This window comes from Rhamphochromis sp. 'chilingali', assembly GCF_963969265.1.
Source record: "Rhamphochromis sp. 'chilingali' genome assembly, chromosome: 22".
Taxonomy (NCBI): domain Eukaryota; kingdom Metazoa; phylum Chordata; class Actinopteri; order Cichliformes; family Cichlidae; genus Rhamphochromis; species Rhamphochromis sp. 'chilingali'.
Genome location: NC_137950.1, coordinates 15,655,476 through 15,678,583, shown reverse-complemented (window position 1 = coordinate 15,678,583; position 23,108 = coordinate 15,655,476). Strand labels below are relative to the sequence as shown.

Here is a 23,108-nt window from a genome sequence, read left to right as displayed (position 1 = left end):
GGTTTTGGGGGATAACAGGAGGAGAGAAGCTACAGTGAGACGTGTAAGACTGCAACTCCGCTTCCTGGTCCCAACTCTGGATAGTCATTTGGGGGGTTTAATACATTTGGCCAGATTTCTAGAAATGAGAGCTGCTCCATCCAAAGTGAGATGGATGCCATCTCTCCTAACAAGACCAGGTTTCCTCCAGAAAGTTTCCCAATTATATATAAAGCCCACATCGTTTTTGGACACCACTCAGACAGCCAACAATTTAAGGAGAACGTGCGGCTAAACATGTCACTCCTGGCCCGATTGGGGTAGTGCTTATAACTGCAGCTATTCTTTAATGTCAGATATTTGTCATTTTCCTTGAGAAAAGTTTTGTCTAAATAGCTGCAGAGGCAATTCTGTCGCACCCAGGATGTCAACACTTTTATTGCGGGTTATCGCTTGGGATAGCGTCAGAGAAAAGTTATGCTTGGACATGTCTTAAACTAGGCCGAATTTTTTTTTTTTTTTTTTTTTTTTACAGTGCGCTGAAAGGAAAACCTGTCAGGTGTCATCCCTCCAGGGGATGATATTTTGTGTTGAGAATTTTATTATCAGCTCTCTTTTAAGCAAGCCTGCAAGGCTGAAACTAAAAGCGCTATAAAATATCTTACTGAGAGCAAATGTAATGTGAGCTTCTCCAGATTACAATGGGCTTCGGGGAAATTCACCTATCTGGGCCACAGATAACATAGAATGGTGAGTCCCTTTGTCTAAAAGGATTGCAGCGGGTCAATCCATTCCAAAGTCATAAAGATTTGTGTTTTTTGTTTTTTGATATGACGTCATATTGGTCTCAGTGGATACTTAAATATGCTGCGTGAGAGGCTCCACTATCAGCAATGATACACGTGAGGGGACTGTGAAGGGCTGATGACATGTATGAGCTCAAATTGTGGTCATAAATATTTTGTACTTGTAAATCAGAATGCGTAGTTGTGAACAGAGTTTTGTAAACTTGTAAACCAAAATATCTGAAAATGTTATGTTTGTGCATCTATAGATAGGTGCATCTATACACAAACTTGGAACATGCCCTGTCCAGATGGCAAACATCCATGGGTTGATGGATCTAATGATAAAGAGGAGAAACATGTCTCACACTGAATTGCTTCAGATTCTCATGAGTGAACAACTTGATGTAAGGTAACTTGAAGCTTTGTTTTAGCAGATGAACAACTAATGCTGTTTCATATTTTTTTGTGAAGTTTTTTTTTTGTATTATTACTGTTATCTTTTGCATATGAAGGTTAGACTATGAAGATGATTGGAAATGACCAAAGGGTGGAGATTCAGACTCAGAGGAGAGGATAGTGAGGGCGAGGATAAAAATTAAAGAGTGAAATTGTTTTTTTTCCTTCTGACTGTAGTGAGAATGCACATTGTGAAAATTCCTTGAGCGTGTAATGATGTAGGGGAGCTAGAAAATAAATTCCCATATTTTTATGTTATTTTTGGGTAATCACAAAGGGTGGAACTGTAGTGGAAAATTTCTTTATTCTATGCATTGATCACATATTATAACACTATCACTTTAGCAATAATAATAGTAATATCACTTTGTCACTTGGGATACCGTCACATCTATGTCTTAAGTTTCCATACACAACAGTGGGGCCATTGTGAGCAGGCCAGAGACATCCAGGTGCCGTATGTGCAGGGGTGTTGGACTGATAGGTAGTGGGGTCCTGGTGTTTGTCTCTGGGAGGTAGGGAGGTGACGGCATGGCCGTAATTCTTTGAAGAGAAGGTTTTAAGGATGAGCTAAACTGAAGGTATAGACTCACGTGATGTGTTGTGGAATGTTTTTGTCTGTGTGTTAATATAAGAGATCAGGGCGGTGGCCATTGTTAGAGACCAATTTGGCGTTTCATCAGAATGTTTCTTTCCATATTGCAGTATGTAATTAAACCTACTTCAAAAAGACGCTCACCAGGTGTTTGCAGTTTATTTAAAAATTCCACAACAATAGCGATGACCCTTTTGCTGGCAACACTCCCATCACCATGACCTGCCCTGTCAAGGGTCTGGTTCAACAACTTCCATTTTCCATGTCTTAGTCATGTCCAAATTCAAAGCTGTCCAAATTCGAAGTTTCCTCCAAATGCAGCAACAAATGCATCCTAGTTTTCCCCAGATTTGAAGGACGGGTCAGGCACATCTTTTGTGGCCCAACATATCCCAGGATTTAGTGCGGGCCATACAGGAGAATTTTATTCTAATAACAATCGTGGTTTATGCAGGAGAGAAAAACACTTTTAAATTAAAGTATATGAAAATCTGGTGGTACAAAAGTTACATTTTTATAGCGGTTGTGTTGTTAGGCTTTGGGCATTTGTATAGACATGTTTTTTGTTTATTAAAAAAATCTTCGTAAAAATTGCCTGTTAATGAGCTTGTATGGTGGGTCCCGTTTTGTCATGTATTGCTGCTTACATACAGCTAATTTAGATGTTTTCGAATTAACCTTTTTGTGATATGCTTTAGGGAACAAAGGCCAAATGGCTCAATTTACTAAAACGAGAGGAGAAACATAGTTGTCATGTTTTTCTCTCATCTCTTATTTTTCGTGTGTGATAAGGACAATACTGGAGAAGATGGGCCTGCAGGGGAAAGTCACCCCTTTGCAGGCCAGAAAGAAATGGGATTACTTTAAAAAAAGTATGTACGTGTGTTATCAAGAAGATAATTCTTAAGAACACAAGTTAATAAATGTGCAATTTCTAAGAGTTGTTGCGTTGTTTATATTCACCTCATTTGTTCCAAAATGAGAAATGCATTAAGAAATTTATGTATTTGAATATATTTATGTTATAATATGTATTGCATTAGTTTAAAAGTTTTATGGTGGGGTGGGGTGGTCATTCAGGCACAGCTGGCTGCCGGCGGAGCTCACGGGCGCGTCACTGCAACTCCCCCTGGCTTCTGCTCCGCGGCTGCTGAGTGAGCCCTCATCTGGGACTCTCCTCAGCTCTTACTGGGACAGTGGCGCGGCTGCCCCTCTGTTAGTCTTCCTTGGTCTCTTGTGTTCTGGGGGCCTCTGGATGTCTGGAGTTTTGATCTCCTCCATACCTGCTTCATACCCTGGAGGACGGGGCTGTGGCTCCCCACACTCCCTAGCAGATCGTTACATGGAGAAACCTTTGGAATGCAAGCATGCTGATCCACACAGGTATGCACACAGGTGTACACACGGGTATTCACAGACGCGGACTACAGCTTTCTTGGCTGCTGCCTCAAAGCACATTGTGCGCTGTCTATCTTGCGTGCTGCACAATATCGTTTATTATTTAGTATCTACTGATATCTACTGCTAGCTAGTTTATTGTGATGGTGCCATTTTTTTTTTTATTATGTTGCTCTTTGTTGTTTGCTTTCTCTTCTGTTTTTTTTCTCCATACAGGTGACCCAGGTGTTTTTTTTTTTTTTTGTTGTTTGTTTTTTTTTCTTTCTTCCCCCCCTTCTCACCGTCTCTTCTCCCCTTTGGTTTTCTTTCTCTCCCTCTCTTTCTTTCATTCTTTCTCCCTGTCCTATCCCCCAGTCATGTCTGTCCCGTTTGTAGCAACTGAAAATAAAATAAATTCATAATTATAATAAAGGTCAATCAAATGGACCAATATGGCAAGGCCATGATGATCCACTTGGTAAAATAAATCCGCTTGGCATCTTTCTTGGCCTTAAGACAACAATTCTGATGGCTAAAGGTCCAAACGGGACACAAAAAAAATAAAAAATAAAAGTTTTATGGTATGAATAAATTGATTAAAACAAACAGTAATTGTCACTGAACAAAAATATTTACAAGTATTTTTAACATGTATGAACATAACGCTAACTTTGAACAATTTTAAATGGATGTTTATTTAATGAGAATAAAGAAACAATAACAATGAAACAAGAAAATATTTATAATACATCAACAAAAATCAGGCTTGGGATCCTCCTGATTTAAAAAAAAAAACGGTCCAGGACTTGGACACTCAGGTCAATCCTGCAGTACAATGGTCTGGTTTGGTTAAAGAAAAGGTGGAGAACAACAAACAGTTTTAGTAGAAAGGTATGATTTAATTTATTTTATGACATCAAAGCATTATTCTGACTATGAAGCTTAAGTAAACTATACTAATACACTGTGAAAGGACTTAATTTTTATACACTTCATCTGTGTAACTAAGCTTTTTTGTTAACTCAAAAATAACCCTGTTTTCAGCTTTGTGATATTTTTACATCTATGCAGAAATATCATCCATCTATGCACACGGAGAATGAAACACATGTATATGCAGACGGACTGACAACGAACACAGGAGAACACATTAAATATACAAAGAGGGAAATGGGGAAACTGCACACAGGAGGGAGACAAACCTAATTAACGTGACGAGACGGAGCACGCAAACAGAACACACTGATATCAGACACGGACCTTCAAAGTAAAACAGGAAATACACTGACTGAACTCAGAGACACTGACAGAGTACGGAAGGCACACACGGGCAGGGATAACTAGACACTAAATGGAAGGAGCACAGAGTAACATGAGGAGCACAGGGACCAAAACCTAAGAACAAGAAATACAAAACAAAAACACTAGTAAACATGAACCAAGAAGAAACCCCAGACTATATAAAAGGACCATGACAAAAGGTCCAAGTTTTTCTAGCTCCTCGAGAATTAAAAATGTACAAAATAACGGAGTGACATTTTTAGGTCCATTCTAAAGTTCTTGCGCTGTGGTGCTAGTGACTGTAAAAAATGCAGAAGTAAGGGCGGACTTGAACAAAGGCTAGAAGACTGTCCAAATTCACAGCTGCTCACTTCCGGGCCTTCCCAGCCTTCGAAGGACCCGACCCACATAGGGCGGGTCCTTCGAAGCATGCTACCCCTGAATTTGGACACAGCCATTGTGTCAGTTTCCCGCTTTTCCCTTGTCGATGTGTCTCCATGTCTCAAGTGTTCAGGGATTTCCAGGCATTCCAAGTTTAATATATTTACTTTTTAGTTTTGTTATCGGATATAATAAATCCATGCTTTTTTTTTCTTTTTTTTATCTAGTTTTGCCTCTTGTCTCGTCAGTTCGTGACACACCCATGTTTTGGACTGCATTTGAGGGCCTCATCAACATGACAGGTTTGGGTCCAGAGAGCATTATTTAAACACCAATGCTGATCATGTTCATGCCTGTATAACTACAGTCTACTAATCTTCTGATGGATGCTTTCAGAAAGATAATGTGTTTTCATAATGGGGGTTTCCAGTGGTTAAATCCAGTGGTACTTCCTTGTGCTCTCTGCTTTTGATTAGATTTCAGGCATTTGCTGTATTATATATCACATTATGGCACAGTACAGGAAGACAGTAAGCATTGGTTTTCAACTCATCGTCAGTGTAGCTCTGAAAGAAGCATCTTTATTCATTTAAAAAATAAAATGAATAGACATTGCATTTTAACCGTTAGGTGTTTGGCCAAATTTAGGCACTGATAAGGGATTTATAAAACTGATTGAATGGCATATTCATTATATTATATTATATGAATATTCATATAATATAATATAATAACTGAATCATCTGAGTTTATTGTTAATTTCAAGTCCTCTGTGAATCCACTCGGGATTACAGTAATAATGTGATTTATGTGAACAATAGTAGCAGTTGTGATAATTGCATTAAATATTATTGCTCTCTGTGTATCATAATGAATTGTCACAGATATCATAGTGTGATGGAAATTTTCCGTTCTTCTCAATGAAAGTGTTTAAGTGCTTGTGCATTTGCTTAGTTGTGACACTGCAATGGAAACGTCCACTGAACAGTCTAAAACTAGATGAACTTACTTCAGCCTCAAAAGTAGAACAAAACAACAACTCCTTTTGCAGGTGTTGATAACACCAAGGGCACAAAACAGCATTACCATTGTTCAGTTAGGTTTCATGTCGGCCAAGTGATGTGTGGTATCAGTTTGTGACTTCCTCCCTTTTCTTGGTAATGCATAAAGGAGAGCTCCACTTCTGTTTCAGACGTTGCATGACGGCACCTTGCTGTGTGTACTCTCTCTCATGTGCATGATAGAGTGTTGACTGCAGCTGACCGGGTCTGCGGACTTTGTTAAAGGTTCCACTTTTCCAGTAAACGTGGCTGACATTTTAATATGATATATTATTGCACACTATGTATTACAGATATGTAATTTCTTCTTACAGAGAAGCTACATTTTATCATGTCACTAATGATGCATTTCTTTAACTACCAGAAAAATGAGCACAGGTGTGGTTTATGATCAGTATGAACCAACATTTTACCAGAGGAGTCACTCACATGTTCACTGATTGTGAAACGTGACAGCAGAGATGGTACATTGCGTGCAAATAACTTGCTTTCCCTGTGAATCAATGCAAGTAAGCAGTGTTACAACTATAACAAAGCAAAACTTGCCAATTTGGGGTTTTTTTTCACAGCTGACATAGTGGCAGATCATTTCATATTTGGCCAGTCAGGTAGCCAGTGGTTAGATGGGAAACACACACTCAAAATCTCCTTCAGTTATGACGTTATCCAGGTACAGTGTTGGGAAGGTTACTTTTAAAATGTATTCCACTACAGATTACAGAATACATGCCCGAAAATGTATTTTGTAACGTATTCCATTACGTTACTCAATGAGAGTAACGTATTCTGAATACTTTGGATTACTTAATATGTTATCATGCTTTTTACAACTACATGAATGTACTATTACTATGTGACTTATTACTTTTACTGAAGGTTATTTACCATACCAATACCAACTAGATTTTAAATCTTAATATAAAATGAGTAACAGTAGGTTGGCATTAGGTAAGGCTGCACTTTTTGCAGCTATCTCCTATAGAAAACTATTCCGCACCTGTAAAACAGGTTCGCGGCTCCGAACCGTAAAGGCGTAAAACCGTAAAGGGACCTCTGGCTAATACTTCGGGGTTCGTGTCGGGCTCATAGCTGAAAACTAGCTTTACTTTGCCGTCATGATCAACTTTGCTAGCGAGAGACAGAGAGAGGCGTTGAAAGGCTGCTCCAACGGAACTTATTGTTTCGGAGGAAAACACGAACACAGTGTACAGTCGAGTCTTAATAGCTTGCTTACAACTTGGCTCGTCAGGCACTCTTTTTGGCTGCAGTGGTTATTATTATATTTACATGCTTCCATCTCCCATTTCTGCTCAGTGACAGCTCGTACTTTTCTACTCTTTTTCTCCCTTCCTGGTGCTCACAGACGCATAACGGGTATGGCAGTCCATTCTCCCTGCAGCACAGACTACACTGCCCATGAGGCTACATTATTTAAGGCAATGCCTGTAACACTCTGCCTATTGCCTTCATATTAAATCATTTTTGTGAATAATTTTATAAAATATTTCTTCACGTTATTATGCCGCAAGTAGAGGTGACATGGGCCGCAAGATTGAGACACAGACATTAGAGCCTCTTAATGCATGTTTTGTTTGGGTTTCCACCTGCATGGAAACTAAAAATAGAGAGGGCATAGCCTAACATATGAAACGGGAAAATACTGCCGTGTAATCCATTCATTTCAACAAAGTAACTGTATTCTGAATACCACTGTCAGGAGTAGTGTTATGGATGAGAGAAGGAGGACCCAAACGCTGGACTCACAGACAGGTAGGTGAAGGTGGATGTTTATTGCCGATGGAGTGAGCAAACAGTACAGAGGGAGGAAATGGCTGGCTGACTGAATGAACGAACAAAGGACCGACTGGCTGGCTGGCTGACTAACTGAACATACAGACGACATTAACATCAGATGTACATCAATGACACGACAGTGAACGAATAGAAACAGAGGGCTTAAATACACAGGTTGAATGTTGACAATGATTGGAAACAGGTGAGTAGTACAGGGCTGAACATAATCTGACTAATGACACGAGAGACAAGCTGACACGGGGAAAAAACAGGAAGTGAGAACATTAATGTGGCGAACTAAACTGAACATGAACAAACTGAAATCACTGGGTCGTTGACCCAGGAACCCTGACAGTACCCCCCCCCCCCCCCTTCAAAGGCCGGCACCCGATGGCCAAAAGAAAAAAACCCAGAACAGGGCGGGCGGAGGGGGCCCAGGACGGAGGGACGGAGTCCACACAGAGACAGTTCAGGCGGGCGGCCACGTGGCCCAAGGCCGAGATGAGACAGTTCAGGCGGACGGCCGCGAGGAAGGCGGCGGCGGCCACTGAGCAGGTCCGGCGGGCAGCCGCGAGGAAGGCGGCGGCGGCCGAGATGAGACGGGTCCAGTGAGTGACCACGCCGGCAATGACGTCCCGAACGTGGCTTGGGCGACGGCGTGGCGGCCGCAGGACCAGGCGAAGCAGAAGCTCAAGCTGGACCAGGCGAAGTGGAAGCTGAAGCTGGACCAGGCGAAGCGGAGGCTGAAGCTGGACCAGGCGAAGCGGAGGCTGAAGCTGGACCAGGCGAGGCAGAGGCCGAGTCCGAGGCCGGACCAGGCGAGGCAGAGTCCGAGGCCGGACCAGGCGAAGCAGAAGCTGAGGCCGAGGCCGGACCAGGCGAAGCAGAAGCCGAGGCCGGACCAGGCGAAGCTGAGGCCGCACCAGGCGAAGCTGAGGCCGGACCAGGCGAGGCAGCGGCTGAGTCTGATGCCGGACCAGGCGGCGCGGAAGCCTCTGGCTGGAGACAGGCAGGGCCAGTAGGCGCGGAAGCATCTGGCTGGAGACAGGCAGGGCCAGTAGGCGCGGAAGCCTCTGGCTGGAGACAGGCAGGGCCAGCAGGCGCGGAAACCCCTGGCTGAAGAGCGGCCGGGCCAGCTCGGCGCGGAAACCGCTGGCTGAAGAGCGGCCGGGCCAGCGGGTGCGAAAACCCCTGGCTGAGGAGCAGGACAGCTCACAGCTGGCTCTGGGTGCTGTGGCTGCAGGTCCGGGAACTGAACAGGATGGTGGACGGGCGACTGGGAGACAGGAGGCGACTGGACTACAGGCTGGACAGGAGCAGACTGGAGGGCAGGGGGAGACTGAACTACAGACTGGACTACGGACTGGACAGGAGCTGACTGGACTACAGACTGGACTACGGACTGGACAGGAGCTGACTGGACTACAGACTGGACTACAGACTGGACAGGAGCAGACTGGAGTGAAGGCTGAACAGCAGGTGAGGGAACTGACTGGAGTGGAAGCTGAACAGCAGGTGAGGGAACTGACTGGAGTGGAGATGCTAAGGGATGAACAGGGGTAGGTGAGGCTGACGACGGAGCTGAGGTGGGTGTGGCTAATGGCTGAGCTACAGATTGAGCTAGTGACGGAGATAAAATTACGGCTTGGGCTAGTAAGGCTGGTGCCTGGGCAGGGGACAGTTCAGCTAATCTGGGTCGTTGACCCAGGAACCCTGACAACCACCTTTTTAAACGGTAACTGTAACGGAATACAGTTACTCATATTTTGTATTTTAAATACGTAACGGCAGTACACGTATTCCGTTATTCCCCAACACTGTCCACGTATGGCTCTGCGACACTTTCTAGAATTTATCAACAGTACACAATTTATTTGGGCTGATTGGGACCTGATGAATGTAAAAAAATATATATATATTTTTTTTTTTACCTGATTTTGCTCCACATATGAGGACATTCGTGTCATGGTCTACGGTGGGTGGCTGGAGTTTCCATTAGGCTCCTGAACTGACCTGGGATCCGCCCCTGGGCAGGGCCAACTCCAGCTCCTGCACACCTGGAGCCTATTGCAGGCTATCAAGCCAGAGGGATTTAAACCACACATCGATGTTCACTCACTGCCAGTTCGTCATCAACCCATGTTGGTAACAGGTCTTGTGTTTCAAGTTCTCGCTGTAATTCATCTTACTAACTAAGACTCTTTTGTGCTACAGTCGCTGTACCCACCCTGGCTCACTCCACCTCCGGACTCGGAATACCTAGTGATCATTTTGGAAATCCCTCTGTGCCTCACCTGCCTGCCCTCCTGCCATCACACTCCATCTGGAGCCCCGGATCTCAGGTCAGCCTTTCCACGCCACTCAGCCTCCCCTGGATCTTCATCATCCCCCTCTCAAACACTCCAGGTCCCTAACTGCAAAGTAAGAATTGCTGCTCTTATACTGGCCACTTCTGAGCTGCCTTCACTACCTGCCTAACTTCTATATCCTCTCCCCTCAGTGTGACTGTTCCCCACTCAGCTCCGTTCCACTTCTCAGGCCTCGTTCCCTCGCCCTAGCCACGTTCCCCTGGGCACGCCACACCAAGGCTCCACGTCTCGTCATTTTCTGTCTTTGCCACGTTTCCCTTTTTTTTGTTCCCCTTGCACTTAACTGTAATAAACTATTAAATCATCTACCGTCTCCGTTCTGGGTTCCTGCACCTGGGTCCTATTCAGTACCGGCCATCCGTCGCCGTGACAATTCGTTTTAAATTTGGATAGAGCAGTGGCAGTATAATGCCCTTGTAAGTGGATAGCAGGCCCATGTAGACTAAAATTTAGTACTGTGGTCTAGACAACCCAAAATGTGATGTCCACATATGTGGACGAAGAATTAACCACACATTCACAGGCAACGGGCCCTTTCAGAACAGAAAAATAAAGTGTTAAATGCTGAAAGTCCTGATTTAACACATGGACGGCCTGAGGATAGAAGCTCCCGTTGAGCCTCTCTGTTTTCGCCCGCATGGTGCGGAACTTTCTGCCTGATTGCAGAAGTTGGAACAGTTTATTGCTGGGATGGGATGGGTCCTTCAATATCTGAGCTGCTCTGGACCAGCATCTCCTGGTGTAAATGTCCTGTAGGGAGGGGAGATCAGTCCTGCAGCAGCATTCTCCTGTATGGATCACTCTCTGAAGAGCTTTTTGGTCCTTAACATACCGGGATGTGACGTTCTGTGAGGATGCTCTCCACAGCACCTGTATAGAAAGTCCTGAGGATCACTGGAGAGACCCCGAACTTCCTCAGTTGTCAGAGATGATACAGGCGCTGCCTAGCCTTTTTGGACTGGACCTGAATGTGGGCAGACCATGTCAGGTTTGAGGAGATGTGGACACCGAGATACTTGAAGGACTGCACCCTCTCCACTGGAGCTCCATTAATGACAATGGGCTTGTATTCTCTGTGCTTACTCCTTCTGAAGTCCACCACCAGCTCCTTGGTCTTGCCGACGTTCAGCTGGAGGTGGTTAAAAAAAGGAACCACTCCCGTACCCTCTGCCTCAAGATGCTTAATTGACAAAACCAATTTTAATTTAATGCACGTATAAAACAAATGCACAGAAATCTATTATTTTTCTCCAGTAATTAAATAGATTCAACATCTTTCTTCAACAGAATTGCAGACTGCACAGATGGTACCTTCCCAAAGGAAAGAATACTATAACTTACTAGGGTGTATACTAGACTTAATATTTACTGAATACAATAATGGACTTCTATACATTTTACATCAGATGAAAACTTTGGTTGGAAGATTCAGATAATTATTTATTAAAGCTAGACATTTTAAATAAGAATAAGAAAGAAAAGTATTTCTTTGTGCCCCCCTTTCCCTGTTAATGCCCTACCTGGCCCCCTGGCAAAACTTTGCTAGACCTGCCCCTGCACACGTAGGGGCACACGTAGCTGCACACGTAGGGGCACACGTAGCTTCAACACTATTCAATAACTTTTGTCCAAATACTACTTGGTCACTTAAATACTACATGTTGTCTTCATATTACATACGGTTCAACAAAGTCTAGATCCTGGTTACCATAAAAATTGAATGGGTCTACAACAACTACCATATGGTTGCAGGAGGGCTGGGAAATAACCCTGAAGTGATAGGTTACGAGGCAGGGTACACCCTGGACAGCTCACCAGTCTATCACATAGAAACAAACAACCATTTACACTTACATTCACGGATAATTTAGAATCATCAATTAACCTAGCTCTAATAACTGCATGACTTTTTCTTTCACACTGGAAACCAGAATTTCGTACAGATCTTTAAAGCGTGAGGCAATTGTGTTAAATACACGCGAGATGCTTACATAAATCAGAGGGCTGGCCCCTTTTTTCTTTTTTTTTTCAGTGTGTTCCTCCTTCAATTAAATCTCAATCACAAAAATGTGGCGCTCCGAAAAACTCACATCGTTAATTCATCATTTTCACTCTGTACCACTGCTCCTTACCAGGCTGTGTGAAGCACAGTAAACAATTCAGTCGAGGCCTTAAGCCATAAACAGACATCACGCACAGACATTGTTTTCATAACCAAACTGCTCTAGACCTTGTCCCTTAAATCTACACAAATGCCCTCTGGGTGATATGAACTGCATTTAGCCAATAAACAATCAATGGCTTCTTGTTGTTGTAACAGATTCTGTATTTGGATGTTTGTGTGCAGCATTTGTTAGTAAAGCATTCTTCATTGCATCAGCGTGTGTGTGTATCACTCTTCATTGCACAAACGTGTGCATGTGTGTGTGTGTGTGTGGATCACTTCTCATTGCACAAGCGTGTGCATGTGTGTGTGGATCACTTCTCAGTGAATTGAATCAGCATTTCGATTTGTGTGCGGGTGTGTGTGTGTCATTTCTCACTCAATCAACGAGTGCATATGTGTTCATATGTGTGTTTCTCTTCATTCTGAGTCAGTGTATGTAGATGTGTGTGTTCGTGTGTGTTCGTGTGTGTTTGTGTTCATCACTTTCCTGTTCTGGTGTTCTGGGTAAACCACGGCCTGAAGCGGGCCCTGGGGTCCTGCCCTCCTCCTTTTCAGTCCCTTTGCGTTCATTGGTGCTGCTGCTCAAAGTTCTGTCCATACTGGTTCTGGCCCCAATTGAGGCAGTCCTTTTCTCCAGTGTCCTGCATCTTCTCCTTGTCCAGCTCCTCCTTAACTTGACCCTTTTGCTTCTGTAGCTCCTTCAGGGCTTGCTCCTGCTGTTGGAGCTTCTCGTTCCGTTTGGTGACCTCCTGCTCCAGCAAGCTCCGGCCTGATTTCAAGTCCAGTATCTGGGACTCCAAGCCTGACTGATGGGTTCGATTAGCAGCCAGCTCCTCCTGAGCCATGCTCAGTTTCTGCTCTGATGCCTTGAGCTCTGACTGAGGGCAGAAACCTCAGAGTCTTTTCCGTACACATCAGATTGAAGTTTATTGATGTTTTCCTTGCTTTGCTCCACGGCCTTCTGCAGCTCTGCTGTCCGGAGGTCAGCTCCTGGCCAAGCCCCGACACCTCTGCCTTCAGCTTATTTTCTTCTGGTGCTTTTGTCCATTCTGAGGTGCCTCCTGACCTCAGTTACTCCTCCTGTCTCTGGCACGCCCTTTTTGCTGCCCAATCATCCGTGTTGGTCCGTCACTGTCCTGCACAGTTTTAATACAGAGTTGTTAAGGTCAGCATTCTTTTGCTCGCCCTCACTTTTCATCCGGGCTTAATGGGCGTCTTGTCACAGCTCTGTTAGCTGAAGCTGTCTGGAAATCTCCCTCGTGTAGTGAAACGGGCCTTGGATTTAACGCTCTCCGTCTCCGCTGCATGAGATCGTTTTCCTGCAGCACTGTTGACATTTTCAGGTTGTTGTTGTGGGTCCAGCTGCTGTAGCATTTGGTCAGGGTCACATCAAAGATGGTAGAGGGGAGAGCAGGAGTCCAGGTCAGCCTCGGCTTTCAGAGCCGGCAAAGCAGCCTGTAATCAAGCATAAAGAGAAAAAACAAAACAAAAACAGACGAACAGGAAAATGATGTTGTTTTGGCTGTGTTATTCAGAGAGGGGAGAAACAACGGGACCAGGCCCTGTGTCAGCCTTCTCTCCCCCTTTTTTTGTTTTTTCTCACCATATAATCAACTCATAACCCACCAAGTTGACAGGACAACACAGGTACATGTTAAAATTCTTAAGATCATGTTTAAAAGCCCAAAAAAGGAATTTTCTTTCATTCACTAATCACTTGTATTAATCAATCAGCAGAAAACATGTCACAAAGTGGGGACAAAGTGAGAGGTCAAGCTGTAAAATTTTGAGCCAAAGCTTGGCCTGTCTGTCATCCCAATTCTGTTAATCTATCCTTTTGCCGCTGTACTCAGGTTTCCAGGTTGAGAGAAATCCACGTGTATTAACACACTAAAACATTCACTTAGTATTTCTTTTCTGAAAACATCCACTTACTATTTCTTTCCTGAAAACATCCATTCACTTCATCTGCCTAGATTTTACTCTCTCTCTCTCTCTCTGGGTGCATACTTCACACAGTCAGGCAGTTGCCTTTTATGGGCATGCAAAGTTCCTGTCATACACACACAGCTACTCACCCCCAGCAGCTGCAAAGCCGTCTTCACGTCCTCTCTCCACACTCTTAGCCACAATCCTCCGTCCTCAATATGAATGTATAAAACCAGTAATAATTATCCCTAAAAACACGCCCTCAAGAAAATTCACTGTATTTAGTCATTTATTCATACTCACTGCGACAAATGCAATTCATGTAAAGAAGATCCCCTGTATGTGAAATTTCAATTCGGCACGACCCTGAAATAAGCATGCCTTTTATCTAAGTAAAATGAAATTACTGCACCACATCTAGTGCTGAAATTCGTGCTTGATCACACCCTATATTATGATAAAACCAAAAGTAAATCAAATGTAACTGCTTTTTGACATGGTCCTGGGTCGGTGACCCAGCGCTTTAAGTTTATTACAGTTTTTCTCAAATGTTAAAACACAAAAGCCAATCCTGTAACCCAAATGACCAGTAGTCTAAACACATTTACTAAATGTAGCCACCATATTCCAGTACCATAAACACGTCACATGAAGACACAATTCACAAAACACAACCCTCTGTACTCATAAATCTAAACACATTTTTCCTTGCTAAAACACATGTTGCAAAACAACTCTGCTCATATCCTCAAATGAAAGCCCATGTGATGCAAAATGCTTGCCACAGTCACCAATCTTTGAACACAGGGAACACACCTGGCGTCATTCACTACACACAATGACTCAAAATTGAAGACACTTGTTGCTAATGCTGTACCCACATGTAAAAGCAAGTTCAGAGTGCACAGTATGCTGAAGGTTCCAAACAAACACAATGGATGAAGGCAGAGTCAGGGGAAGAGGAATCTGATGCAGAGGAGGGAGAAGAGCTGGCCCTGGAAGAAGAGGAGCAGGCCAATGAGGAAGAGGAGTTCAAATGAGAGGAGGAAGAGGAGCGACCAACGAGGAAGAGGAGAAGGCCAACATGGGAGAGGAGAAGGTCCAGGAGGGAGAGCAAGACAACCTCGCACCATCATTACGGACGAGATGCGAGCAACAGCTTAGCGACATGATGCCGCACAGTGATTGTGGTGTGTGTGTGGTGTGAATAACGTAAATAAAAAAACTTCACACCCTGTTCATGTTTTCAAGATTACTGTTGTGTGCAATAGATTCTGTTTTTGCATTGAGTTGTGTTACAGTAGTGTACGTACATGCAGGATTTTCTATAGATTTATACTACTCATATGAAACTCACAAATCTAAATGCCTAATCCTCTGCAGAGATCTACGACGATCCGTTACTGTATAGCTTCTAAAATATGCATTGGCAGTTATGAAACAAAGAACCTTCTCACAAATTGAGCATTGTGTTTTCAATTGTTTTGCTGTAGTGTGTAATGCTGTGTATAGTGTTTACAGTTTTGACAGCTTCGAGCTGCTCTCTTGGTGTGGGAGTTTGAGTTTTGCAGTGGGAAGGTGTGGTTGTGTTTATGTAGCTTTAGAGAAGGGTGTTGTGTTTGGACATTGGGGGACCTGGTGGTAACGTTTGTGAAATGTGTTTTAGCATTTGAGAAAAACTGTATTATCATTTTCCAATTTATTATCATTATTATTATTGTTTGAGTTCTACGTGTTATATTCGGTCTGCCTCTGAGTCTGCGTCTGTATCTGTCTGTCTATGGTGTCACCCCGTCTGTTTGTAAATCTGTTTGTTTAGTTCAATGTCTTGTCTGGTTCCATGTGTCTGAGTTTCCTGTTTTATTGTGAAGGTCTGTGTCGTATGTGAGTGTGCTCAGTTTACGTTTCCCAGCTGTGATTTCTCCCAGGTGTGTTCCCCTCCTGTCTCTCATCCCTTGATTACTGCCATCTGTGTATTTAAGCCCTGTGTTTCTCTGTGTCAGTGTCGCGTCGTACCCTCAACTTGCTGTGTGTTTGTAATGTCCTGTCCTCCAGCACCTCGGTTTAGAGTTTTGTTTTTGTAAGTTTTATTTCGTGAATCATTCCTCCAGCAATAAAGCTGCGTTTTCAGTTTATTCCCATCTCCAAGAGTCCTGCAATTTTGGGTCCTCCACTTCTGCTTGCCTGTGACACAGCCAAACATGACACTGATATTATTGAACTGAAACAAGAACCACTTAAAAATCTTATAAATTCTGCTTCACACCACAAAACTGAAACAAATCACCCCCGTATTTATTACTCAATCTTACCCTGCTGACTGAAGTGCCGGTCTAAATCATGCACGATTTGTCTCTTCTATATCAAAACCCAGCCAAACATCAAACATTCACCATAGTCATTCAAAACTTTATTTGTAATATTATAATCAGCAAAATCAGCATCTTAATTACAGGCATGTATCATTGTTTGCAAATCATAATTATAAAACTTAATAACACGCTAAACAGGAAGTGAAAGTCCTCTGTGTGCTTCACAGCAGCCACCTCATTTGCATGTTCACACACCGTCTAAAAATAGCTCGCAGCGCTGCAGCGCGCTGACGTCACACACAGCCTCGTTTCACACCCAACTCTATTATTTTATATTACAAAGACGTCTTATATTTACAATCACTCTCAGGCCTGACAGCTTTAGCGCCTACACAATTTTGACAAATTTAAGTTAACGGGTCCAACCGAAGAAAGTCCAACTTTTTTGTAATCAATTAACCAGTATCTGTCCAACAGTTTCTGGCCTCATCTCTAAAGTCCCTAACTCAATTTAAAAGTGTCCGACACCCAAGGTCCAACCTTTGCTGCCCAAAAAATCACAGATACCATTCCAAACGGTAAAGTGGTCCAACCACTAGTTATTCTGGAGTGCCCCAAGCTCCACAGTGACCAACTGACCATCCCTCAAAGAGGACAAGGCCTAGGCGTCCCCGGCCTTGGCAAGTGTTACCTCTGAGCACTGCGCTTCTTAGCGGTCCCACCGCCGTTCTATAATAATTTATAATACTTTGAAACAACAGTCAACACCCCAAAACAAGAGTATGACTGACGCAGGTCCAACCTTATGACCAATGGGGCCTTTAACCCACAAAATGACCAACTCAGGTCCAACCTTATGACCAATGGGGCCTCTAACCCACAAAATAACCAATTCCCTATCAAACTACTTGGGCCTCTAACCCAATTTCACTGTTTTCCTTTTCCTTGGGCCTCTAACCCAGTACTGTAACTTACAAACTTCCATTATCATTACTTCAACTTTCAATTCTCATGAGATTTTTTCATCAAAATCAAAACAGACATCTACCAGTAATTTCAGTGAGTAGACTTTAATTTTATCATGTCCAATTTTGCACACTTTGGAAATAATTCAACATCTTGCAGGAGCTTTCCTCTCCTCAGGAACTCTCTGCAGGAGGGGGAGATACAGGAGAGGTGGAGGAAGATCTCAGCCTGGGCGTCTATTGTCTCATGTAGTCTGGAAGATGAGTGGATGGTGGGGTGGGTGCAGTTTTCTCTGTGGTGGGGTTGGGTGGACTGTCCCGGGCTCTATGGGGCCGGGGGGCGCTGCTGCGCCTGGGCCCCCTTTCCCTGGCGGGTCGCGGAGTATGGGAGTGCCTACTGGGGTCAGCGGGGGAGCTGGCCCCAGGGAGGGGTCACCTGCCCCTCCCTTCTTTCCCTCCCCATCTCCAGCTGCCTCCCTCTTCCCGCTCCACCACAACCACCCACACATGCAGGGCCTTGGAGTAGGGGTATGTCACCAGGGTGCAGAGGAGGCTACCCCCCCCCCCCCCCCCCCCTGTCCCCTTCTGGCTGCCTCTGCCTCAATTTTATCCCACAACTTAGACATTCACATTACTCACACTCTCATTACACATACATATAGGATCTCGGGGGTGGGCACGATACACGGAGTCCAAATTACCATCAGGGTGTACACCTCACCCCTGGCGTCGTTGCCCACCTCTCAATTTTGAATACACGTAGACATTGAGGGCTATCAGGAGGGACCATGCGCTTACCTGCTGCTCCTTGGCAGGTAGCTCCATGCCCTCCTGGGTTTTAATTGCACCTTAGAACACACATGCATCAACACTACAATGAGCGGGTGGAGGGAGGTTTGGAGTCTTCTCTCACCCCCGTTCTCTGCGGCCTGCTGGAGCAGGGGGGCTAGGAGGAGTTGGCCGTCCGACTGCGGTCTGGAGTGTGGGGCCTCCCTGCTGCTGCAGAGTCGGGGCGATCTGCCTCTCCCCACCGCAGGGAAAAGGGTAACACCACCTGGGTCTGGGTGCAGTTCCCCCCTCCAGGGGCAAGGGTACCTAGACCCGGTTCGTAGAGTACGCTTGGGGAGTGTGATCGTGTGTACAGCGTCTCTTTATGTCTGTCTCCACGTTGGTTGAGTGTGGAGTAAGTGCATATGAGAGCATGAGGGTGGGAATGGATGTTTGTGTCTGTGTGTGCCTGTATGTCTGTGTCTATATGTCAGGTTGGGTATCAGACGCCACCTCTCTGGGGACATCTCAGGCCCTCCAAGGTTTGGAGGCCTATCTCCACCCACCACCACTTCCCCTGCCAGTGGCGGACTCCCTCAGGTGTCGGTGCGTTGGTGGTTCTTTGTGTCTGGGGGTGGGCGTCCGGGTACACACCGGCTCATTCCTTGGCGGCCGCTTATCGGGGCCTGGAGCCTGGGGCTCGCTCGGGCCACTTCGGAGGTGGGGTGCCCCCGGCCTCTCGGCCTGGGGCTCGGTCACTCAGGCACAGCTGGCTGCCGGCGGAGCTCACGGGCGCGTCACTGCAACTCCCCCTGGCTTCTGCTCCGCGGCTGCTGAGTGAGCCCTCATCTGGGACTCTCCTCAGCTCTTACTGGGACAGTGGCGCGGCTGCCCCTCTGTTGGTCTTCCTTGGTCTCTTGTGTTCTGGGGGCCTCTGGATGTCTGGAGTTTTGATCTCCTCCATACCTGCTTCATACCCTGGAGGACGGGGCTGTGGCTCCCCACACTCCCTAGCAGATCGTTACATGGAGAAACCTTTGGAATGCAAGCATGCTGATCCACACTGGTATGCACACAGGTGTACACACGGGTATTCACAGACGCGGACTACAGCTTTCTTGGCTGCTGCCTCAAAGCACATTGTGCGCTGTCTATCTTGCATGCTGCACAATATCATTTATTATTTAGTATCTACTGATATCTACTGCTAGCTAGTTTATTGTGATGGTGCTGTTTTTTTTATTATGTTGCTCTTTGTTGTTTGCTTTCTCTTCTGTTTTTTTTCTCCATACAGGTGACCCAGGTGTTTTGCTTTTTTTGTTTGTTTGTTTTTTTTTCTTTCTTCCCCCCTTCTCACCATCTCTTCTCCCCTTTGGTTTTCTTTCTCTCCCTCTCTTTCTTTCATTCTTTCTCCCTGTCCTATCCCCCAGTCATGTCTGTCCCGTTTGTAGCAACTGAAAACAAAATAAATTCATAATTATAATAAAGGTCAATCAAATGGACCAATATGGCAAGGCCATGATGATCCACTTGGTAAAATAAATCCGCTTGGCATCTTTCTTGGCCTTAAGACAACAATTCTGATGGCTAAAGGTCCAAACGGGACACAAAAAAAAAAAAAAAAAAAAAAAAAAAGGAAATGATTCAACAGGTAGTGCCTTACCTTTGTATAAGCCGGCTTATGCCCACTCACGTCAGACCACTGGCTTGTGCCTGTCCGTTCGACAACCTCGGACCGTCTAAACCTCCAACTTCCACCCCAATACCCCAGGACGAGCCCCCAAACTGTTACGGATTCAAATATTGGGGATGGATACAAGAGGAAAACCAAAATAACAACACTGGTCTGGCCGGGTTGAGTCAAACGATGATTTTAATGTACACGCGTGGGAGATGGACACCGTACGCAGACAGCATCAGATATCAAAATGGTGGAGCGTTGATCAAACTCTTATAGCCTCTAGTGGCCCCCGCCTAATCATAAAAGCCTAAACATTGACATTCTTTCTCTCACACGGCGCCTAAGCTACGACCTTGGCTCCCTGTTTATCTGTTCCTGCTGAGATGGGGCAGAAAACCTCTCCGGTATGCTCTGTTCTTTTCTAATCAGACAAATAAGGCGATGACTTTCTGCGAACAGTATTTCTTATAACTCAGCAGTATAATGCATCGTAAAACAATATCATTCATTCACAATAAATCAGCAGTCTAATGTAATGCAAATCAGTTTAACAAATGTAATAGTTATCACCTTCTTCTAATTCAGGAGAATAATGCAAACTAAAACTACATAATAATTCACAATCTTTAATTAGGGGTCTAACATGGCATAGGTAATATTATAATCCCACATGACTCAAAAGCAATGTAGTAACATTTTTATTTAAAAAAAAAAAAGAAACAGAAAAAGAAAAAGAAAGCAAGACCATCAATCAACTCAGACTGTATTTTGACACAGTTTACAAGGCATTAATATTTCAAACATACATTTATTCTTCATTATTTTTATATTTGCTAATGAATGGATGAATACCACAAAATAAATCATGATGTAACGATGTTAAAACAATCCTGAATGACCTGAAGGTAAAACTCATGAACTGGAAACAGAAGCATACAAATATGTTTTTGATCAGATGCTGCCCTCCAGTGTTGCAAAGAAAAACTGCAGAAATTACAAATAGGAGTGCTCAGAGCAAATAAGAAGTATTTTAATAGATGTCAAATATTCAGTAACATCCACTTTTCAAACCATCACTATTCCTCTGTGCATATAAAAAAGTCTTCTGATTCTATTTTCAGTGCTTTTATTTATCAAATCTATACTAAGTTATTATATGATTGCTGAGTTTGCTGTAATTTGTGCATCAACTTGATTTCTCTAGATCAGAATATTTGCAGTCAGCAAACAGATTATCAGGGTCACCAGAGATGTCAAGAGGCCTGGAGAGCTGCTTGCTTTCATTCTTCTTTCTGTTAGAAAACAACCAAAATCTACAGTGAATTGAAACTTGGCTCATGAATCCAATTGTCACAATCCACTGATTATACAGCTGTATCATCTACAAGACTGCCAATGTTGTACAAATGTTACCTGTGTTCAATACTAGCGGTCCCAATGAGATGCCTTCACTGTCATGGTAGGAAATATCCCTCACCACTCTTGCATGGTAACCTGGGTAGCAATGCTGTGGAAAGCAGAGTGATTTCAGCAGATGAAGGAATCCAATAAGTGGTATGAAAGATTTTTTCCCAGTGTTAATACAAATCGTTATAAATAGTACGTACAGCTGTGCAGTTATTGTGTCTCAAAAGACACAGGTGGACCTGGCAGTGCAGGTAGATAGATGAAAAGTTGGTAAAGGTGAACATCCTGAATGAGAAACGGGCTACGGTGGAGACGCCGTTCTGAAGCAGCTCTACTGTGCCATCTGCTGGATTAGGACACCTAGGTAACAGCATAATGTGAAAGTTGCAGTGTTAATGTGCAAACAACTTAGTTATGATAAGAAGATGATTAAGTTCACCCATCAGAAAAGAAAAGTTAAGGCAATGTCTTTACTGTGTGGTGATCAGATCCCAGCGCACGGGGTAGCTGGCATCATTAACAGGCGTTGCCCAGCAAGAGTCCAGGATAGTGGAGATCTGCCGCTCATCGATTCCCTGCGTCTGAACCTCAATGTATAACCTCTCATCTAATTCCATTTCTAAATTTCTGTTTCTGGTCAAAGGGAAGTGGAAGCCAGGGTCCCGGTAGGGTATCATCCTCAAATGATAATGGCCCAGACCAGATGGAAGTCTCTTGTTCACAATGCTACAGGAAAACATGATAAAACAAGATGTTTTCAGGATTTGGAATTCATAAAGCGGTCAGGTGTGTGTGCAGTTTGTAGCAAAATATATACATAAATATGTAACACAAATGAGGGAAATACACAATTAATGCATTAATAGAAAAGCACTCTAACTCTTAAGTAAATTTATTATAAACAGCAGTACAAAGATAGGGTGATACAGCCTAGAAGAAATTACATATAAAAGTGTTCAACCACCAATTAGAACATATTGCAGATAGTAATTGGAAATGATCAAAACAAATTAAGGTGACAGAGTGGGTGTACAAAAAAATGAGCACATTAGAATAATGTTTTTATTAAACAAAGACAGGGTAAAATTATGGTGATTCACATGGTCATTTAGTCATGAAGACAATCAAACACTGAGATTTCTATAAAGCTCAGCGAGCTATGTACCTTTGAAAAAGTAGCAACCACAATGTCATATAACCAAAAAGAAAAAAAAAAAAAATGTAAGCCAGATGGTGTTGTGGTTATCACCTCTCTACAGGGTTGATGCCAACATCCATAGACAGTGCCTGGGTCAGAGCATAGTCACAGGAGAAGTGCAGGTGGATGCTCTTCTCACGACTTATGAGGCCATCATGAGGGTCCACATCCCCGCTGATGGTGTTCTCATAACTGAAGTGGGTCCCGTTGCTCTTAAGAGTAAGAAGACAAAAGATTTTAAGCATATTTTCAAAAATTAAAAATGCTGCCCAGAAGATTCATTCAATGTACTAATTGTACCCTCAGCATTGTCCCACAAAGCTGGTCATCATTGTTGAAGTGGAAAACCAGTCGACCATCCTCAAGAGTCCCGTTGCAGGATTCATCTCGAAGATGGAGGGCATCAGAGTGGAAGCCGGCCTCAAACAGCTGACAGCGGGACAGAGATATGGTGCCAGAACTACTGACACAAGTGATGGACGAGTCTAAGAAGGAGAGAGAAACACAATCTGACCCATTATGGCATGATTTTTTTAAAGCTGAGTCATCAATACTGATTTGAAAGACATTTGTTGACTTGACTGCTTAATATAAAGGCTG

At 43.9% G+C, this 23,108-nt stretch overlaps 1 protein-coding gene across 1 annotated transcript in view; it reads right to left on the bottom strand.

Annotated features, from left to right (window-relative positions):
• LOC308391145 (IgGFc-binding protein-like) overlaps positions 1–23,108 on the bottom strand; it is a gene marked incomplete at both ends in the record, with an annotated part of 133,291 nt that overhangs the window by 80,720 nt on the left and 29,463 nt on the right.